The sequence below is a fragment of the Lissotriton vulgaris genome, chromosome 12, assembly GCF_964263255.1.
Source record: "Lissotriton vulgaris chromosome 12, aLisVul1.2, whole genome shotgun sequence".
Taxonomy (NCBI): Eukaryota; Metazoa; Chordata; class Amphibia; order Caudata; family Salamandridae; genus Lissotriton; species Lissotriton vulgaris.
In genome coordinates, this window is record NC_141700.1 from 243518403 (window position 1) to 243536694 (window position 18292).

The 18292-nt window shown below is 49.4% G+C and overlaps 1 protein-coding gene and 1 pseudogene across 1 annotated transcript in view; one reads left to right on the forward strand and one right to left on the reverse strand.

Moving 5' to 3' along the window:
• Positions 1-18292, reverse strand: part of LOC147673861 (uncharacterized) — a 1240526-nt gene that overhangs the window by 855862 nt on the left and 366372 nt on the right. The gene's annotated exons all lie outside the window — the stretch shown is intronic.
• On the forward strand, positions 2227-3356 carry LOC147673862 (uncharacterized; annotated as a pseudogene).

Consider the following 18292-nt stretch of genomic DNA (forward strand, 5'->3'; position numbering starts at 1 on the left):
GGCTTCCCGCGCTTAATCCACGTCTGTTTGTGTTGCCGCTAGACGGTGCGCTCACCCTCAGAGCTCCGCTCCGCTCAAATCACCCCTAATCATCGCGCTTCTGCGCGCACAGTACCGGGCAGAAGTGCGGCTTCATTTACCGCTGTCAGCGAGTCCGCCGCTCGGTTTGGTGCGCGAGGGCTCTCCCTAATCGCCCGGACGCGCTCAGGAGCCTTACACCACACGGCCAGCGCGTGCAGCGTGGCGTGCACCCATTGGGCTATATTTTGGTAGGATTTGGGCGCGTGTTGGGCTGCACACACTGATTTTGCCGTTTTTCACCACATTTACACAGCATTTCACACGAGCTGGTGGAGGGAGACACCTAACTGGTTGCCATAATAGTTTTTGCCTTATTGGAGTGAGCACACGCTCCTTGTACATATTTCTTGGCTCCTACGCCCTCCTGGGCTGCAAGAATCTGACTACAGCTCTGCTGAGGGGGTTTGGTACTGTGTCTCTTTATACTTATAGTCAGTGTGCAGGTGGGCTGACCCCCCCCCCCCCATTACTCCTCTAGTGCCTACCTCCTGTGGACATTCAATTTATATTGCCCCACTGTAGTGTGAGTTTTGGAAGAGTGGGTGTATTATGATGAGGAGGCAGAGGATGGTTCTGATGCGGGGCAGCATGAGGCTACTGTTGAAGACAAGATTGTGGAGGCTCTGGACGCTTCGGTTCAGTCCTCAGTAAACAAGGCAATTGAAAGCGCAGTGCCTGCGACTGTGCAACAAGCATTGGCAGCTGCTCTAAAGCCAATTACTAAGCAGCTGGAGCATTTTGCAAAGCGCCATGGGTTCACTAAAGACAAGCCTAAGAAAAGTACTCCACCAGCTACAGAGTCAGAGAAAGATGGTCAATGGCCGCACGCTAGTGCATTAGGTTCCCTTCCTCCTGCATCTGGTAAGGATCGTGCTTACGCTGCCGGTGGCAAAGCGAAGAGCAAACAAAAGGTCTATGTGGACACTGACACTACTACTACAACAGGCACTGATACTACTGATACAGATGAGGAGGCCCTCCCAAAAAAAAGGCAAAGAAAGCGGCCTCTTCTGGTTCGGCACCTCCTCCTAACACTCCTTTCACCTTCAACCCCAGTGAGATTGTGCACCCACTGCCAAACTACAGAAAAGATTCCAGCGCATACAGAACACCTCCGCACAACTCATCCTGGACATCCCCCACCACAACCACATCTCCGTCCACCTGAGAGACCTGCACTGGCTCCCCGTCAGCAAGAGGATCACGTTCAGACTCCTCACCCATGCACACAAGGCTCTCCACGACCTGGGCCCCAAGTACCTCAACAACCGCCTCACCTTCTACGCGCCCACCCGCCAGCTGCGATCGACCAGCCTCGCCCTCGCCACAGTACCACGAATTCGCAGAGCCACCGCCAGAGGAAGATCCTTCTCCTACCTGGCGGCCAAGACATGGAACTCCCTCCCCATCCACCTACGGCTCACCCACGACCATCTTTCCTTCAGGAAGCAACTCAAGACCTGGATTTATGTGCAGTAACGGTACCCTCCCTCCCAGCGCCTTGAGACCCTTCCGGGTGAGTTACGTGCTATATAAATTGTTTTATTGATTGATTGATTGATTGATAGATCCTCCGACTGGATCCCGGCCCCTGCTGTGGAGGAGTATCTTGAGGAAAATATCCGGAATGGTTTTGATAAGGAAGTTCGTAACCGCCTTAGATCAGAATGTCCTCGCCCCGACCTTGCCCATAAGGTCGCGGAGACTCCGGAGATCGACGTTAGTCTACTCACCTTCTTAAAAAAATTCGCGAAGGACCCTAAAAAAGGGATTGACCGGGCCTGGCGCAATTGCCAGGATAAAATGCTTGATGTCTTCGGCTCATTGGCTAAAATTCTAGAGATGGCCTTGGCGGCCAAAGAAGCCAACGTGCCGGTAGACCCCGATATTCCTGCAAGTTGGACCAAACGTGCCATTTGCTTACTCAGCAATGCTGATTGCGCGTTATCCACGGAGCGACGTAAGTTCCTGCTCATGAGAATGGACTCTAATCTGACAGAGCTAGCGGCTGCAGAACCTGGGCCCCTGGCAGAGGGCAACTTGTTCGGTGAGCGCTTCGTGAAGGATGTCTCAAGTATGTTGGCACCTTCACTTCGCTGGATAAAGCGCAATCCGGGATAAAACGCGTGTTCCAACAAAACCTTTTTAATAGGGCCGGACGAGGCGGGGGACGCGCGCCAGGCCGCTTCACCAATCAAGGCCCCCCCAGAGGTGACTACGGACGCGGCCGTGAAGACTGGGACTCAACAAGGGGTGGTACCTTTTACCCCACACAACGCCGATTCTCCAGAGGCAGGTTCCAAGGAGGCGGCAACAGGGCCAGTTTCCACACACAGAACTCAGCAGGTGAGCGCACTAGATTGTTTTCCTATTCCATTGGGGGGTCGCACACGATACTTCCTTCACAATTGGCGTCTCTTGACTCAGGACGCGTGGGTTTTGCAAACAATTCAGGGGTTTCATCTAGAGTTTTACGAAACGCCCAGACAGGATGCCACTCTGAGAATTCTACATTTTTCCCAACAAGAGAGAGCTTTTATAGACAACGAGATAAAAGAATTGTTTCGCAAACACGCCATTGCTGTGTGCGATTACAGTCCACGCGGGTTCTCCAGCAATATCTTTCTAGTTCAGAAAAAGGGTGGAGGTCACAGACTAGTTTTGAATTTGAGGGAATTCAACTACTTCCTGGTCTACAACCATTTCAAGATGGAGGGGATCCATCTCTTGGCAGATTTACTGCAACAGGGCGACTGGATGGTCCTCTTGGATCTCAAAGATGCTTATCTATCCGTCCCTATTTATCCTCCACACCGTCGGTTCCTCCAGTTTCAGTGGAACGGACGATGGTTCGTGTATTTGGCCCTTCCTTTCGTGCTTTCCTCGGCTCCTTGGTGCTTCACCAAGGTCATGAAGCCGGTGGTGGCGCGTCTCCGGGAACAGGGAGTGCGCTTGATAATCTATCTGGACGACATTCTGATCATGGCGCACAGTCCAAAGCTGGTGTCGCAGCATCTACAGATGACTATATCATTGCTTCAGAATCTGGGCTTTGTGATCAACCTGGCCAAGTCGGCTCTGATCCCATCTCAGTCAGCGGACTTTCTGGGCTTTGTGATCTATACACAGACGGCACAGTGGAGCCTGCCGAAGTCCAAGTTAAAGGATCTGAAGAAGAAGATTGTTTCCCTTCTCGGCAAACAGATGGTCTCGCTCAGGACGATCGCCAGAGTAGTGGGTTTGTTGGCATCGTCCATTCAAGCGATATTTCCTGAACACCTTCACTACAGGGCGCTACAGCGACTCAAGATCCAGCACCTTCAGAGAGGTCTGGCCTATACGGACCTGGTTCCTCTGTCGCAGGAAGTGAGAGATGAGATGCGTTGGTGGTTGGGCCACGTGGAAGCGTGGAACGGAAGAGCCATTTTCGGCTCGCAGCACGAAGTGGTAATTGAATCCGACGCAGCCATTGGGGCTGGGGAGCGCGCTGTGGAAATGTTTCCACAGGAGGAAGGAGGTCATCTCAAGAGCTGGAGTTGCACATAAATTGTCTAGAACTCCTTGCAGGGTCGTTTGCGATCAAGACCCTTTCCCCACAGCAGACATCGTGTTGCATTCTCCTTCAAATGGACAACGTGTCTGCGGTGAGGTACATCAACAAACTGGGGGGGACGAGATCGTCCATGCTAGTGGAGATAGCCAAGGATTTTTGGCACTACTGTCTCAACCGTCAGATCACTGTTATAGCAGAGTACATCCCGGGACAGTCCAACGTGATAGCGGACTGGAACTCGAGGCATCTCAGGGATTACAGCGATTGGCAGCTTCTTCCCAGAATGTTTCAATGGTTACAGGACCTGTGGGGTCCATGTCAGATCGTTTTGTTCGCATCCAGGCTGAATCGCCAACCTCCCAGATTTTTCAGCTGGAGACCGGATCCAGCGGCGGCAGCGACGGATGCTTTTCTGCAGGACTGGTCGGGCGGTGAATTATGCATTCCCACCCTTCCTTCTCATTCCACGGGTGGCCTCTCACATTCTCAAACAGAAAGCGGAGGTGGTCCTAGTGACGCCTCTGTGGAGGTCGCAGCCTTGGTTCCCAGTTCTGTTGGGGATGTGCTGCGACCTTCCCAGGATACTTCCCTGGTCGGAGTCTCTTCTCCTGGGACCTGTAGGGGAACAGCATCTGCTGATCACGTCTCAACGCCTCTCGCTGATGGCATGGAAGCTTTCAGGCAGCAATGGAATTTGCCTGGAGTTTCGGGAACGGCTAATGAATTTATCAAACAGGCTTGGGCCCCGTCCACGAGGAAACTATACTCCTCAGCCTGGAAGGGCTGGGTGGGTTGGTACGTGGAACGGGATTTGGATCCCGTGGGGGCAGGACATTCCCAAGTCGTGAATTTTTTGTCGGAAAAGGCAGCTGGCGGTCTGGCCTATAGATCAGTGAATAATTTCCGATCGGCCATTTCCGCAGGACACACCCACATAGACGGGAAACCGGTGGGTATGCATCCTTTGGTATGCAAGCTTCTTAAAGGCATACGAGTCGCCAATCCTCCCAAGCCCAAGTATTCTGGGCTATGGGATGTGTCTTTAGTAATCAAACATTTGGATAACTGGCCTTCTAATGGCTTGCTTTCAAGGAAGCAATTGTCAGCTAAGTTAGCTATGCTTTTATGTTTGTCAGCGTGCAGAAGATCTTCGGATGTACGTGCATTGGAAGTTACAGGTAGAGTATTTACTCCGGAAGGAGTTTCTTTTACTATTACTGGTCGTACAAAAACTCTTTCTAGGCAGGTTGAATATAATGCTTTTCCTAGTAATGCCAAACTGTGTGTTGTCCAATGCTTGAAAGCTTACGAGGAATGTACTCATGGTCTGAGACCAGTTGATGTCACCCAACTTTTGATTGCTGTGCAAAAACCATTTAAACCTGTATCTTCTGCCACTATTGCAAGATGGCTTAAGTTTATCATGAAGGAGGCTGGTGTTGATGTTCAACTGTTTGGGGCGCACTCTGTGCGGGGTGCCATGGCATCAAAGTCATACTTGTTTGGAGCTAACATTCAAGATATTATGCACTGTGCTGACTGGTCGTCTGAGTCCACATTCAAGCAGCTCTATTATAAGCCGGTGGGAGATATTACATCTGTTGTTTTTGATAAAGCGTTAAACCAGCATAATCCGAAGCCTCCGGTCCTGTAATAGAATCAAAAATTAGCTAGCATTCGCGCCAAGAATTTTCAATTCTATTAAGGACACGGAGGCGAGGATTATCCCACCCGGCTATGTTCAATGTTGATTACAGGTTGTTTATATTTTTTTTCTAGGCAATGAGAAGAAAAATGAATGAAGATTCTTCCGTTGAAGACTGAAGTTGGAACTGAGTTTCCGGTTATTTCCATGTTGGAGTATATTATAGAAATTTTGGTTATTGGACTTTTTCTGCAAGTTCGAGCAAAGAAAGAAGAAGCTGGGACTGTTACCAGGGCTCTTATGAGGGCTAAGGAGGTGTGGCTTAGGCCGAGCATCATGGTCTTTGTAGTTTTTTTTATATGAAACTATGTGTTTATTGGCTGCTGTGATTTCAACAGTAAAGAAAGAGAAGCATAATCCTCGCCTCCGTGTCCTTAATAGAATTGAAAATTATTGGCGCGAATGCTAGCTAATTTTTGATTCCCCAGTGCGGCACGGATTCCGTGCCTGCTCTGGAGAATTAATTAGTGGGCAGAGTTTGGACGGCGTCCTGCGCACACGTCCAGTGTGACGTACGACGGAGCATGCAAGGTGTTACGCTTCCTAATTAAATCCCCGCACCGCGACGAAATTCACGCCGCAGGGAAGGGGTTAAATAATTACAGGAGAACGCCGGTGTTCGACCTGTCACCTCCTAACCTCGACACTTGCTGCTTGCCCAGCCCATGTCATGCGAGGTCCCCGGGTGTCGTGTCCGGTTGCCGCGAGTCTGAGAGCAGGAGCTGAGTTTCTTTAAAAGCTGAAGCACGGCTCTCAAGACAGGGGTGCCACACCACTTAGCAGCTCCTCTCACCGTCATCCCTACGTGAGAAATGATCCCAATTCCCAGCAGCCGTCTGCAGCCAAGGAGCGTGACAGACTTCTAGAGACTACAGAGGCCCATGGCCAGCAGGCTTTATATTCCCAGCTGCAGCACTGTGTCTCAGAGATTCGGCAAATGTAAAAAATGAACGATGCTGACATTATGAATGTTCCTGCGAAGGTCGGAGTTGAAGTTTTAATATCATGGTTAGATATTTGTTTTACAGTACGATTAGGTTATAAGGGCACTAGGTTAGTGCCCTTTCATTGCTCTTGCTTTGCAGCTATTTCAAGATCTTCTTAGAGTTTCTCATTGTTCAAATGAGTGTAATTTCTGATATTTATATTTTTCCCTCATCTTCAGTGCTTGATTTTGTTCGCGAGAAAGTGTCACCCATAGTCGTTGAATGTCACTGATAATTACACTAAAATTATGAAAATGTCACTTACAGCAATATGAAACCTTGGCAGCTAACTACAGAAGAGAGCCAGACACCGTTCTATGCCTTGACTCCTCCCAAACCAAAATTACATATTTTTTCTTAATCAAAAAGTAAATTATTGTGAGGAAGATAAAAACATTAAAGTTGGTCATGCTGGTTTTACCACCAAAAAGATCATATGCAATAGTGGTTTTCAATCTATCACAATCATATAAAAAGGAAAATACTAGAAGGGTTTTCAAACGATCCAAGTGAAATCAGAAATATCAGAAGGTGTGAGGGCTTGGAGGTGGCTCATCTTAAAGTTCAAGAACTATGGCCCTCATTTATTGCACTGTGGCAAGAGTGAATCTTCCATAACGGCTAAAGCTCCTTCTAAACCTCCAGCTGTCTATGCATGTAATACACAGCTGTTTCTGATGGGAGTCCAACTGGTGAGGACTTTTACCAATCGACCGACAAAGTTGAATGCTATTTCGGCCATTGATGGTGGTGGGACAGCTGTCCATCCCATAGTGTCATGGCTGCCTCCATGTTTGATGGTGTTTGTATTTTGAAAGATCACCATGGAAAGGGCAGAATTTTTCATGGAAAAAAGGAAATACACTCCGCTACCCTGCTGGGAAACCCATCTTAACTCATTTAAGGAGGGAACTCTCAGACAACATTATATGCCTCACCGTTGAGGGCGCATTTCCAGTGTCTCTATTAAGAGGTAAAAATTCCACCATTATAGACCGCCAATAGTGAAAATTCGGACATAGATATTTCCCATAGGAAAAACAACACTTTATTGAAAAACCACTGCAGCCACAGAGGCAAACTCAAAACTTGGAAGCCTATCCAATGCTAGAGAGGCATAGAATGTTGATATTACACACTGATTGAAGGAAATTCCACCAGCAAAATTCTAAAGTACTCTCGAAGTTCTATCTTACTTTGTCCACCATAGTAAATCTAGTATGTGAACTAAATACACATTGCAGGCGAAGGAAGCAAAGCATCAAATGGACCTAAGGGATAGAAGATATATGATGCCCATGCAATTATCAGAATCATTTATTACTTTTTTCCTGATATTAACATATTTAACATCAATGGCTGCAGGCCGACAGGGGCTTTCTGGGCACCACTCGCCAACAAATCCATGAGACAATGGCGTTAAGGTAGCTAAACTATGACACTGGTGTAAGGACACACTAATGGTCAGATCTAACACTTAAAAATATCTATAAATTGACATAACACAAACAAAGCTGCTAGACATACTACAGCTTTTACATGGAAACAAATGATTGTTTGCAGTAACAAAGGCTCAGCTAGCGTCACTGTGTATTGTGCAAGTCTAAGGGGTGTTCTGAATAGGACTCCCCTTACAGGGTCACAATTTATAATTGATGTGCTGCAAATCCCATTGGCAGTGAAGCATATCATGTAAAAGAACTGCAGCGGGACTACTTAAACTTAAGCACCCTGGCCTATCAGGAGCCAGGACAACATGGGATGAAGGAAAGGAGGAGGATAGTCCCCCAGCCTCATCTTGGTTTCTAATTGGGAAGACGTAGTACAGTAAACAAGGGTACCCCAATATTAGAACCTAGTGTGAATTCGCGTTTTAGAATACAATGGTTATCATGCGGTCAAAATGGTCCAAGAAAAAGGCACAAGGGTTGAGTCAGAAATTAAAACACTAGGTCTGAGTTAGGATAGGCAATTAATGCCAGTGGGAGAAATGAAATGTGTAGTCAGGGACATATTCAAATCCAAAAAAGATTTGTTATTTATTTTCAACAATATGCAAAAAATAGTTCAGGTACTCACATAAAAAAGTGACAACAAGCGTGATGAGATAAGTGAGGGGTGACTTTTAAAATATATACCCCACTAGGTTTAGGGTGACTGAGTGCCTTGTGTCATGCGAGAGTTTGATGTTAAAATTGGAAAGCAAGTCTATTTCCTGTTTATAAAAGCTCTTCAGATGACAACCGAACCTTCTTTATCAGAGAGCCGAACACGCAACTCAGCCACATATTTCCCAAATGAGGCCAAATCTGTTGGTGCAGTGCAGGCAAACAGGGCTGGTGCTACTATCTCTCATATTGCCCCATACTGCAGTTTGTGTTCTTACAAGAGCGTTCTCCTTAAGGTCGGCTCTCGTACCATCTTCTCTGTCTGCAAGTCACAAAGACTGACGCAAAGCATACGGCAAAGCATGAGGTAAGGTGCCCTCCAGGTCATGTGATCTGTTCCTTGCCCTCCATCATTAGCAAAGTAGGCGCTAGATTAGCTCTTGTGAATGATGCTGTCTATGCCCAGTATAAATCTGCATTTTGTTTTCTGGTATTTACTTTAAAGCTAAATAAGCACTCAACTAAGATTTGTGTCTTTGTCAGCGGTTCAAGCTGCCTGGCTCACTGCTATGTGTGTTTTAATATCTACAATCTTATTTTTTCTTAAATCATGCTTAATAAAAATCACAGCTCTGGTGACCATTTAAGAGTTGCCTGAGCATGTACAGCATGATTTTTCTTGATGTTACAACAACTATGATAACCATGATAACTATGTTTTCACAAGCATTTTCTGCAAAGTCTGAACATGAGGTTCATAGAGGCATGCTGTGAGGCGAGCGCAAAGAAATTTACTTGAAGCAATTCAAATGTCAAAGAAGTTATAATGGGAAACTGGGAGCATGTAGGAGAATTACTAAGAACTCACACTGCCCACCCCCACAATCTGCGGAGCTTTTATCTGTAGAATGCACTAAGCCTGAGGCACAGTGTTGTTAGGCATTCAAGGAAATTGATGGAAACATTTCTGTGATACCTGACATGCCCAGCTCAAAGTCACTAGTAAGATCCCTGTATTAGTGGGAATTAGTAGGTCATGTATTGGCCAAGCTCCATTCAATAGTGTGCATTGGATGACACTGGTTTATGAGAGGGCCCCTTTAATTAAGCATGTATTGCATTGGCCGTGCGTGAGCTGAAATTGCCTAAAGAAACCAGAAGTATAGCTCACTTCTTTTTCAAATGCTTGTGGTATTTTCTTTTCAGTCAGTGACGCTAATATTTATCAACTCAAACGCCAGAAAACGGAATGGTGCAGTGATGCCACCAATGGCAGACTGTGTGCTACAAAAGCGTCAGTTAACAATAGCAGCAACAATTAATCTGCTTATGGAATACACTACCAATGTAAAATCAGACCTCAATGCAAACAAAAAGTATACATAAGAAGCTTTAACCGCATGCGCGCTAGCGGTTTTCCCGCTGAGCACTGAGATTTCAAAAATCCCGCGTTACGTGACAAGGTCAACTCGTCACACGCACAGCGCAGGTAACGCCCATGACGAGTTGACCTTGTCACACGCATCGAAGGGGTTAATAATGGCAAATAGGTCCGGCATTTGTACGTATGTGTACTGGGGAAGTGGGTGGGTGGCAGGAAGGGTATGTGTTAGACTTGGCCCTTTTTGCAGGCTCATCCCTGAACTGTTTGCCTTCCTCCTAGTATTTTGTCAGACCTGGTGTTGGTGGTTTTAGGACTTTGGACACTCTATTACTGCCATTCAGTGTTAAAGTGTGTGTGCTCTCTATGGTAAACTTAGTAAGATTGGTCTACACTTGTTTGGCGTATTTAATTTACCTATCACTCCCTTGTAAAGTGGTATCTCATGTACCCAGGGCCAGTAAATTAAATGCTACTGGTGGGCTTGCAGCGTTGCTTGCACCACCCACCAGAGTAGCCTTTCAAACCTGTCTCAAGCCTCTGCCATTGCAGAGTCTGCATGCGCAGTTTACTTACAGCAACAATTAATCTCCTTATGGAATACAATACCAATGTAAAATGAAAACCTCAATGTAAAAGAAAGTATACATATGAAGCTTTAATAATGGCAATAGGTCTAGCATTTGTAAGTATGTGTATTGGGTAGATGGGTGTGTGGCAGGAAGGGTATGAATGTGTAATTTGGGATGAATCCTTGTATGCAAACACTAAAGTGGGGTACCTGTGAATACAGGTGTTTCCCTGAGGTTTACAACGAAGTATTCTTAGATTATCTGGATCCCAACTCAATCCATTTGCATGTCTAAAGTTACTGGAGCCCTAAAGGTGCCAAACAGTGGTAAATGTATTCAAGTCCTGCCCTGGAGTAAGTCAAGCACCACACATGGCCACTCACAAGTACTGCAAACCACTTCCACAGAAACAAATGCAACTTAAAATAGCAACCATAGGAGTTCATGTTAAACAAATGAACATATTACGACTTTTTAAATATTATATGGTGTTTTGCCTGATCCTTTTAAACAAGTATTATTGTCCTCTTCTTAAACAAACTTTAGTTAACATACATTTCTGTACATTTTGACACTTTAAGTATTAGTTTATAAGATAAAATATATTCTATGGCAGGTTGTCTCTGGCAAAAGAATGGTGGTAATGACATACAAAAGAACGTTGCAAACTATATGGAGCTTGATGCATCCATCGTTTATTTTTGCCTAAGGAAACGCAAGGCAGTCACCACTGGGTAATATTTCAATTTATATTTGGCTGTAACTGGCTGCATCTATCTATTCTACCTTTTCTTCTTATCCACCTCAAACTTTTATCTGCTTTTGTCAAGGCGGATGGCTCCTCTTTCCTTCCATCCTTACATCAGGACAACAAGGTTGTCTTTCTTTTGGCTTTTTTGAAACTCCGGTCACTCCTTCTCCATGTACATGTTCAGCCAAAGCATTCAAAATCTCACTCTGGCCTACTGGGTCGCAGAGAGACAAAGGTAAGTGTTGTTTTGGAATGAATGGTGTCAGTTCCTGACATCCCCATTTGGGATCTACATTTCAAAAGAAGATCTGTTGGTGCATCCTTTTGTGTTGTCATGTGTTCCTGCCCTACTCTCAGATGCCTCATCCCTTCCAAGTAGATGAAGCAGACAACTGCATGCTGGCCCATTTTGGGTTTTTGTGAACCAAGCTGAAAGAAGTGGAAAACAAATTGCAACAGAGTAAATCATCTGGTAGGTATAGGATTAAATGTGTTCATAAATGTATGTCTGCCAAAATATGTAGGGGGGGACCTGCTTGACACCGAAAGAAAACATGACAAGTTCAAATGGATGATTATCTAGAAAGTCAGAACTGGGCTAGAAGATGCAACTCTCACACATAGTTAGCAACATTTTATTTTATACTTGGTTAAAGTCAAATGCGTGAAATGTGTTAAAGAGTGAAATACAATCCGTGCTATATGCTTCAGCGTTGGCAAGAGTGAAGTCTGGCGTGCTGATTTCCCCACAATATCCAGTGGAAAGAGGAACGAGGCAGGGGTGTTCACTGTCTCCATTGCATTTTGCGTTAGCAGTAGAACCCCTCGGAATGTCGATCCGTACGGGGGCCCATTATAGGGGTCTACGGACCCTATTGGGGCAACAATTCATCTCCCTATACGCAGACGACCTTTTGCTCTTCCTTGAGGATGCCGTCGGAGCCCTATCTGGAGCCGATACCGTATTGACCACCTTTGGTGAAATATCTGGCCTCAGAGTAAATTGGTCCAAGACATGCCTATTCCCAGTACGCAAAGGAGAAACCCAGCCCACCACGCCCAGGGCAATTAGATGGGAACCCAATTGCCTGAAATATTTAGGGGTCTATATCTATCACACTCCAGCTGATGTATTGGAAGGTAATATCTCCCGCAGTATTAGAGCGCTGAAGGGCACCATGTCCTTTTGGGCCACCCTCCCACTGTCGGTAGTGGGACGAATAGTACTGCTCAAGATGGTAGCGCTCCCTAGACTCCTATATTATTTTAGGATGGTCCCGATTTGGATTCCTCCCGCTGTATTTAGAAAACTGAAATCGTTGATCGTGTCCTTCCTCTGGGGAACGGGCCGACGCAGAGGGGCGCTTGCAACTCTGATGAGACCCAAAGCGGAGGGGGGTTGGCTGTACCCGACTTTGAAGTGTATTACTTAGCAGCCTAATTACAGATCTACACCCAGGAAATAGCACATGAGTTCCAGGGACCTGAGGATACACGAGGCCTAGGAATACCTAGACACGTACTTTCCTACATAGCAATGCAACAGAGGCTAGCCCTTAGAGACCTTACACAAGAAGAACGTACACTCAGGCTATGCTGGAACCAAACACAGCGTAGAGCGGGAGTAAACCACCCCTACGCCCCTGAAATTCCGCTGGGAATGCTCACTGCATTGCCGCATGGCGGAGATTGGTCGCAACTACAAAACTGGGAGGAGGCCGGGATCCAGGTAATGGGTGATCTATATGAGGACAGGACGTTGCTACCATTTCAGGCGCTTTTAGATCGCTTCGACATACCTAGAGGCGACTTTCTGCTACATGCGGCGATTATGAGGGCAGTACAGGTGCACTGGAAGGGGGGACTGGAGGAACCAAAGACGACAATGGCATGCCAATATATCATGATGGCAGCTGGAACAATCAAAGCAGTGACATGCCTGTACACCAGGATGATTAATGAGAGGCTACCTCCGCTGGAGGCACTTAGGGAAGCGGACATAGGGAAGGAAATTCTGAAGACAACATGGGCTCAGCTGATGCGCCGGGCCTGGAAGAGCACGCGCAATGCGCGATTTCAACTAGTCCACTTCTACATCCTACACCGAGCGTACCTGACTCCGGGAAAGATACAAAAATACTTTGCTCTAGATTCCGCGGCCTGCCCCAGATGTCAGGCAAGCGGTGTGGAACTGGGCCACATGTTGTGGACTTGCCCTGGCTTGACCTCTTACTGGAAATCGGTGGGGGATACCCTTAATGAGGTGACAGAGCGAGCATTGCAGTTTGACATGGTGGTGGGGGTCCTTCAATGGTTTCCGCACACCCCTAAAACTAAAATCATCAGCAAATTCATAGATATGGGACTTATCCTAGCGAAACGGAAAATCACGCGACAATGGAAGGCACGAACGGGTCCAACTGATGCTAAATGGCGCAACGAGTTCCTCAAATGGGCTGGGGGAGAGAGCACCTTGAGATTCCAACTAGCGCGGCAGCAGCAGAACGAAGGGTTCTAGAGTCTGCGCATGCCTGGGAGGCTTTGGTGCAAGCTTTACGCGACCATGATACACAAAGCGACTCAGACGACAGATATAATGACCTGACTACATCCCCGTAACACGACAGGTACATTGCATGATTCCCCGACTGTTGACTACGAGACTCCTAATCCACAACGGCTGTCCTAACAACAATGCACCGATGGCGGGGGCTGGGAGGGGGGGGGGGGGACGTTTAAACGTAATATATACTTCTTCAAGTCAATCAATCAATCAGTGACACTTATAAAGCGCGCTACATACCCGTAGGGTCTCAAGGCGCTGGGGGGGGGGGAGCCGCTACTGCTCGAACAGCCAGGTCTTCAGCTTCTTCCTGAAGGAGAGGTGGTCTTGGGTCGGGCGCAGGTCGGGAGGGAGGGAGTTCCAGGTCTTGGCGGCCAGGTAGGAGAAGGACCTTCCTCCTGTAGTCGCTCTTCGGATGCGGGGGACGGCGGCGAGGGCGTGGTTGGCTGATCGGAGGTGGCGTTTGGGAGCGTAGAAGTTGACTCGGCTGTTGAGGTCGCTCGGGCCTTGGTCGTGTAGGGCTTTGTGTGCGTGGGTGAGGAGGCGGAAGGTGATTCTTTTGTTGACGGGGAGCCAGTGAAGGTCTCTCAGATGTCCGGAGATGTGGCTGGTTCGTGGGATGTCGAGGATGAGTCTGGCTGAGGCGTTCTGGATTCGCTGGAGTCTCTTCTGGAGCTTGGCGGTGGTACCGGCGTAGAGGGCGTTGCCGTAGTCCAGTCGGCTGGTGACGAGGGCCTGGGTGACGGTCTTCCTGGTCTCGGTGGGGATCCACCAGAAGATCTTCCGTAGCATGCGTAGGATGTTGAAGCATGCCGAGGAGACGTTGTTGACTTGCCTGGTCATGGAGAGGGAGGAGTCCAGGATGAAGCCCAGGTTGCGTGCATGGTCTGTCGGTTTGGGTGCGGTGCCCAGGGCGGGAGGCCACCAGGAGTCGTCCCAGGCGGAGGGAGAGGAGCCCAGGATGAGGATCTCCGTCTTGTCCGAGTTCAGTTTCAGGCGGCTGGTCGTCATCCACTCGGCTACCTCTTTCATCCCTTCGTGCAGGTTGGCTCTGGCGGCGGCGGGGTCGTTGGTCAGGGAGAGGATCAGCTGGGTGTCGTCGGCGTAGGAGATTATGCTGAGGTTGTGTTTGCGTACGATGGCCGCGAGGGGGCTCATGTAGACGTTGAAGAGGGTGGGGCTCAGAGATGATCCTTGGGGGACGCCGCAGATGACTTCGGTGGCCTCTGACTTGTACGGTGGTAGGCGGACTCTCTGTGTTCTCCCGTCGAGGAAGGAGATGATCCATTCCAGCGCCTTGTCCTGGATTCCGACGTTGCTGAGGCGCCGTACTAGGGTGCGGTGGCAGACCGTGTCGAATGCCGCGGAGAGGTCTAGGAGGATGAGGGCCGCTGTTTCTCCGTTGTCCATCAGGGCTCGGATGTCATCGGTGGCGGCGATGAGGGCGGTCTCGGTGCTGTGGTTGGCTCGGAAGCCGGACTGTGAGGGGTCGAGGGATCCGTTCGTCTCGAGGAAAGCGGCCATCTGCTTGTTGACGGTCTTCTCGATGACTTTGGCTGGAAACGGGAGGAGCGAGATGGGGCGGTAATTCTTGAGGTCGGTGGGGTCCGCTGTTGGTTTCTTGAGTAGAGCGCTGAGTTCGGCGTGTTTCCAGCTCTCGGGGAAGATGGTGGTGTCGAAGGATGTGTTGATGATGTCTCGCAGGTGGGGTGCGATGACAGCGTCGGCCTTGTTGAAGACGTGGTGAGGGCAGGGGTCGGTCGGTGATCCGGAGTGGATGGAGTTCATCGTGCGGATGGTGTCTTCGGTGCTGATCGGGGTCCAGGCGTGGAGGGTGGTGGTGGGGGGTGGTTGTTCGGTCATGGTGTGCGTTGGTTGGTTGTTGAAGCTGTTGTGTATGTCCGCGATCTTGTTGTGGAAGTATGAAGCCAGGGAGTTGCAGAGGTCTTGCGATGGGGTGATGTCGTTGTTTCCTGCGCTGGGGTTGGAAAGCTCTTTGACGATGTTGAAGAGTTCCTTGCAGTTGTGTGCGTTGTTGTCCAACCGGTCCTTGAATGCTGTTTTCTTGGCGGCGCGGATCAGCTGGTGGTGTTTCCGGGTGGCAAGTTTGAAGGAGGTCCTGTTGTCCGGTGTCGGTTCCCTTCTCCAGACTTTCTCGAGGGCTCGGCAGTTCTTCTTGAAGCTCTTGAGTTCGTCGGTGAACCATGGGGCTTTCTTGCTGCCGGGTCTGCTGGGCGGGGTCCTCAGTGGGGCGAGTTCGTCCGCGCAGTTGCTGATCCACTTCGTGAGGTTGTCGGCGGCCTGGCTGGGGTTCGCTGAGCTGGCAGGAGGGTGCTGGCTCAGGGAGGTGGCGAGCTGGTCTGCTGTGATCTTGTTCCAGCTTCTGCGGTCGGCCTGTTGCTGGTGGTGGTGGGCCGTTGTTTTCTTGAAGGTGAAGTGGACGCAGCTGTGGTCCGTCCATTGAAGCTCTGTGGCGTGGCTGAAGTCGATGTCCTTGCTGGATGAGAAGACAGCGTCGAGTGTGTGTCCGGCGAGGTGGGTGGGGGTGGACACCAGTTGCTTGAGTCCCAGGTTGGCGAGGTTGTCGAGCAGGGTGCTGGTGTTGCGGTCGTTGTTGTTCTCCAGATGGAAGTTGAGGTCTCCCAGGAGGATGTAGTCAGCGGAGGGGAGGGCATGTGGGCTGACGAAGTCGGCGATGTCCTCGCTGAATTGTGTGCGTGGTCCAGGGGGTCGGTAGATCAGGGTGCCTCTGAGGGTGGTGTTCGGGTTGGTGTGGATCTGGAAATGCAGGTGTTCGGCGGTGGTCAGGGAGTTGTCGGTGCTGGTCGTGAGACGGATGGTGCTCCTGTGGATGATGGCGATGCCTCCTCCCATCTGGTTGGCGTTTCGGTCCCTCCGGACGATCTTGTAGCCCTCTGGGATGGCGATGGCGATGTCGGGAGCTGAAGAGGCGTTCATCCAGGTCTCCGTGAGGAAGGCAACGTCAGGGGCTGTGGTGTCGAGGAGGTTCCAGAGTTCGATGGCATGTCTGTGGACGGAGCGGGTGTTGAGCAGGATGCACTTGAGGTGGGTGCTGCTGGTGTTCGGCTTGGTGGGTGCTGGTGCGAGGCAGGTCCGGATGCAGGTGAACTTGCAGGCGTGGCAGCTGAAGGGTCCGTGGGTACGTCGTGGAGAGGCTTGATGGCATTCTGGGAGTCGGCCGGTGTTGAGAGCGGTGAGGGTGGCGGCGGAGTACGTCAGGCGGGTCGGTCGGGGTCTTCGTGGGCCAGGGGTCCTGGCACTGGGCGCGGTCCAGGCGCGGACGGGCGTAGACGGGCTTACCTTTGGCGCGCCTTCGGCGCACAATCGGCGCGCCCGCTGCACGTGACCGCTGCGCGTTCGCACGGTCGCCATTTAAGGCGAAGTGCGCGGGTGGGCGGAGCAGCTGGGAGGCGGGAGCGGGGAGGGTACAGAATAGAAAAAGGGGCGGGGAAAAGCGGCGGTGGCGGGAAGGGAGGGCGGAGGGCGGCGAGGTAGGCGGGCAACAAGGAAGGAAACCACAACACGGGGGAAATAAAAATTAAACAGAACGGGCACAAATTCTCAACAAAACAAGGAAAACAAGGAAAAAACCAAAGTTATATAAAACAGGCACAAATGTTAGACAAAACAAGGGCAAAAACAACCGCAGCGGCGCCCGCCGGCAATCGGCAAAACGAGGCAGCAGCGAGGCAGAGGGCAGGCAAGGGGCACACGCAGCAGCTGGTGGCCGTGCGGTGCGGGGGTGTCCCACAAGTGGGTCACACTCACCTGCGTCGCACGGTCGCCATTTAAGGCCAAGTGCGCGGGTGGGCGGAGCAGCTGGGAGGCGGGAGCGGGGAGGGTACAGAATAGAAAAAGGTCAAGTGCCAAGGTTAATAACTTAGTGGTAGTCCCCAGGGGTAGTTCCAGTTTGTCTGTTGGGGTATAGGGAGTAAAAGAAAAGCGGATGCAAGAATCCTTTGATGACTGGTCATGGTTATGGTAATATATAGTACACATGCACATCACGGTTTTGATTTTTGCCGCCCGACCCCCAGGTTGTGGGCTAAATGGCTGTGTGATCTGAATTCCGTTGACTCGTCGATAACAAACGATGATTATACAGTTGTAGACCGGTGTATATGTGTAAAAGAACATCTGCAATAAAAATATATTTACAAAAAAAAAAAAGAGTGAAATCCAAATGATAAACCTGGCACTGGTATGTTCAAGTGGTCCAGTGATTGTATATACTACCCAACAGAGTACAGATGTGCTATGCACATACATAATAGCAACATGCAGTATGTCAAGCAACGTAATATTGTCAACAGGTGTAGGAAGGTAGGCTATTGCCCAGAGTTGCAGAGTAGGACCCATGATTAGAATAGGCACTGAGGCGAGAATTATCAGGTCCGAGGAAATTGAGCCCAAGACCCGTCGAGGCGGGAATTGAACCCTGGTCCCGGGCCAGACCTCTGCATCAGGGTCTGCCGCTCTAACCATTGAGCCACACTTCTCCATACTTCAATTTCTGTAGAAACTGATAAGTCCAGAGAGAATGTGCAGGTTGAATTTATTCCACTGTATTA